Source organism: Podarcis tiliguerta (genome assembly GCF_965153285.1).
Source record: "Podarcis tiliguerta genome assembly, chromosome: 10".
Classification (NCBI taxonomy): Eukaryota; Metazoa; Chordata; class Lepidosauria; order Squamata; family Lacertidae; genus Podarcis; species Podarcis tiliguerta.
Genome location: NC_139543.1, coordinates 21,724,583 through 21,728,832, shown reverse-complemented (window position 1 = coordinate 21,728,832; position 4,250 = coordinate 21,724,583).

Genomic DNA, 4,250 nt, shown 5'->3' with positions numbered 1-4,250 from the left:
TGCTAGCTTGAAATCTTTCGTTTGCCTCTTGGTAACTGTAATGACAAGGCTATTCCAGAAGGGGGTGATAGTTTCAAAGACAAAAAAAAAGCGCTCTGACCAATTTGAATCTTTCGATAATACAGTTACGAATAAAAGCGGTGTTTTCTCTTCCATAGATTTAAATGCTTAATGGTCTGTCTGGATAAAACTGGGCATTAGACTCTTAGCTCTGTAAATTTGTTTCTTGAAGCTTTGCATTAAAATCTCTTAGAGGGTATGTGGTGTTAGCAAATGTGATCCATAGCAATGATTCAGTGGTTTTAATACATATATTCAGAAATAGGCATACCTAGTAGATTTCCCATGTTCTTCCCGCACCAGACGTGGTGCTTCACACACCTATCAAGAGGTGAGGATCCTACATGCATGCAGAGTTCTCTTACTTTTGCTGTGGGGGGGAACCCAAAACAAAACCAGAGACTTCGCCTTGCTCAAACGATAGCACTTTTTGGACCCTTGTATCACCTGGCTCTGGTAAAATGGAATAGTAATAAAAATAGAACCTTTACAACGGACGTCGTTAGCTGCAAGAGGAAACAAGGTGTGATTATTTTTCTGAACAGCTAACAATGCAAGAATTATTTTTGCATTCCTTTGTGCTTGCAGGAGATTCGTCTGAAAACCTAGGCACTTAGAAGCTAACAATAAGATTAGGCTCTTCTTTTGCAAGCTTTCCGGGAACAAAAGGTAAAAGTAGCTTTTATAGTTCAAAGGAGCTAAGGCCTCAGGTGTAATTTATCCCAAGATACACCAGACTCGCAACTGCTTATTTCTCTTAGGAAAAGCTTGATGAAACCTTTTCATTCAGAAAAGCGCATTGGGCAAAAGATGCTAAATGACTACAGTGGTACCTCTGGTTAAGAACTTAATTTGTTCCGGAGGTCTGTTCTTAACCTGAAACTGTTCTTAACCTGAGTACCACTTTAGCTAATGGGGCCTCCAGCTGCTGCCGCGCGATTTCTGTTCTCATCCTGAAGCAAAGTTCTTAACCCGAGGTGCTATTTCTGCGTTAGCGGAGTCTGTAACCTGAAGCGTCTGCAACTTGAAGTGTCTGAAATACAATAAACAAGAAATAAATAGCAGTTTATGAGAAATAAAAGGAGCAATAAAAAGCACCTTACAGCACCTAGCACTGTGCATTACAACAGGCAGAGAAATCAAGCAGTCTGCAAAGACCCTCAGCAATTTTCAAGTGGTCCGTGGCTTTCAAAGTTCAGGAACCACTCGTGCAGGTCATAAGCAAAGAGGGAAGGGACATGAAATGAAAGCAAAGGATTGGCTGGATGCAGAGGAATGGTGGGAAAACCACCAGGGGAAGAAGGCTCAGAGCCCAGGGAGTGGTGGTGGGACAAGGATGAGTAGTCCGAGGAAGAAGGAGGAAAGGACTGTGAGGAGGAGGTGTCAGAAGCTTATTGAGCTGGGAGAGTCTGTGGAAGAAACAAGTCCAGAGGCCTAAGCAAGAGGGTGGGAGGAGAGAGACCATGAAGCATAGGTGGGTCAAGCTTGTGAAGAGGCTGCGGTGTCTTCTCCCTCCCAATCTGACAAGCTCCCCTTCCCCCTTGTCTCCCAGAACCAGAAAAGGCATGAAAAGGGTAGAAGAAGAGGTTGGCCACATGCAGGGACAGTCTCTGATTGCTTGGTGGGGGAAATCCTAGAGAGAAGGGAACGTAAGCGGCATTTCAGAGGCGGGGACCTTCAGTCTCAGAAACCGCTTCATGAGGGCAAGACCTATTGGAGATGAATGGCTGTACTCATTTGGCCTGACACTCCAATGCAGATCTTGTTGTTGCTAATAGTTAGAATCATAGAATCATACAGTTGGAAGGGACCACAAGGATCATCTCGTCCAACCCCCTGCAATGCAGGAATCTTTTGCCCCTACAATCATGAGATTAAAAGTTTACTGACTGAGCTATTTGGACTAACTCCAGCTTGCACAGTGTGATTTACTGCTGGCTCACTCCTAACAAAGAGATTAGAGGTCAGGGCATCAGAAGAAGAGTTGTCTTTTTTCAGATACAGTGGTACCTTGGTTTACGACCTTAATTGGTTCTGGAAGTCTGTTCTTAAACCAAAGCGTTCTTAAACCAAGGTGTGCTTTCCCATAGCAGCGGGGGACTCAATTTACAAATGGAACACACACAACAGGAAGCGAAACATGTTCTGCTTCCAAGGCAAAGTTCACAAACCAAAACACCTACTTCCGGGTTTGCAGCATTCTTAATCTAAGTTGTTCATAAACTAAGCTGTTCTTAAACCAAGGTACCACTGTACTTTTTAAACCACTGCAGGGAGCAGATGGTAAGAGACAGGTGCAGATGTCAGAAGGCAGAGTGTTCCACAGAAGAGGGATTCAAATGCAGAATCTTTAATTTTGTAGCTGAAGTATTTTTAACAGAGAGGTGGTAACAACATTGTGGTTTTTTTTAATACCTCTATGGAAAAAAATATTTTAAAACTCCACTAACATACTAACCCATTTCCTGACCACCAAATTAAAGAGAATCCCTGCCTCTCCTTTAAATACTTGGTGCAATTTCAAGCACAGAATGGCAAAGCACAATGTGAAGCTTATATTTACGAAGCTTTGTAATCATTCCGTGAAGTTCAAGATGTTTGGCAGAGCTCTGGAAAACTTAGGAGGCAATAAAAGGTTACCAGCAAGAATGCAGAGCAGCCTTGTATGGTAACAAAATGTACACTAGTACATATTTCAATAATACACTGTGTCTCTTATATCGAGGGTTGGGCTGTTGTATAGTTGTAAAGCTCTTGCTGCTTAGGAGGCACCACAATGTAAATACTCCTTTGAGGAAGGCTGGGGGGAAGAGTTGTATTAAATAGCCATGAAGAAAACTGTGAACACTCGGGGGTGGGTTTTCTGCTTGCCAAATCATTTGCATAAAAGCCCCAATCTGAATTAATGTAGTTTCTAATTGCTTTCAAACACTATCCATTAAGGGACACGGGTGGCGCTGTGGGTAAAAGCCTCAGCGCCTAGGACTTGCCGATCGAAAGGTCGGCGGTTCGAATCCCCGCAGCGGGGTGTGCTCGCGTCGTTCGGTCCCAGCGCCTGCCAACCTAGCAGTTCAAAAGCACCCCTGGGGGCAAGTAGATAAATAGGGACCGCTTACTAGCGGGAAGGTAAACGGCGTTTCCGTGTGCGGCTCTGGCTCGCCAGAGCAGCGATGTCACGCTGGCCACGTGACCCGGAAGTGTCTCCGGACAGCGCTGGCCCCCGGCCTCTTGAGTGAGATGGGCGCACAACCCTAGAGTCTGTCAAGACTGGCCCGTACGGGCAGGGGTACCTTTACCTTACTATCCATTGACTAATGTGGTAAAACAATGCGATGTGAGTGTAGTATGGACCTCACATCTTCCAACACGCTCCTGCTTGATCTCCCACTGTAATACATCCTCGGATTAGTACTTCATGGGGCTCTGCAAAGAGCCAAGTGTTGGAAAACTACAAGCTATACAAAATGCAGAACTTCCCTGCCCAGGGTTCCCCAACCCTTTTAGGCTCATGGGCACATTTGGGTGGGTGCCACCCTCCCTTCTCTCCCCTCTCCTCCAGATTAGGATTTCTCCCCATCCTTACTCCCAAGTAGGGCTGGAATTCTAACCCCGGGGTGGATCTACACACGGGGGGGGGGGTTGCTATAAATAAATCGGAAATTAAATTGTTATAACAAAAGGGGGGTGGACCCTGCTATGTAAAAACCACATAGACAATTTTTTTGCTCTCCGGCGCCATCTCATGTTGCATGTTTATAATGCATTCAAAACATTGGTTGTTGTTTTTTACTAATGTAGCTGAGTCTCAACTTAATTGGGAGTAAGGCCCATTGAATTCAACACTTCAGTAGACATGGTAAAGATTGTGCTGTGTGTATATGATTGCAGCCTTAGTTCCAAGTATGTGTTGCACCCAATGAATTCAACAGGATTTACTTCTAAGCAGGCATGCATTGGCGTATAATGTAAGTGTCCTTAAGCTAAATTTATTTGTTATGTGGAGTCTTAAAGTGTATTAATTATATCAAAATGGAAACCAAAGCATTTCTTGTCTAATCCTATTACTAGCAGGTTGGTTGGTAATTATCACAGTGTTTTCTTTTCCAAATATGTAGAAGTATTTGTTAAACCTCAACAATATTCTGTTGCACTCATGTTCCACATAAGAGGTGGTTTTAGGGTAGTGTGAC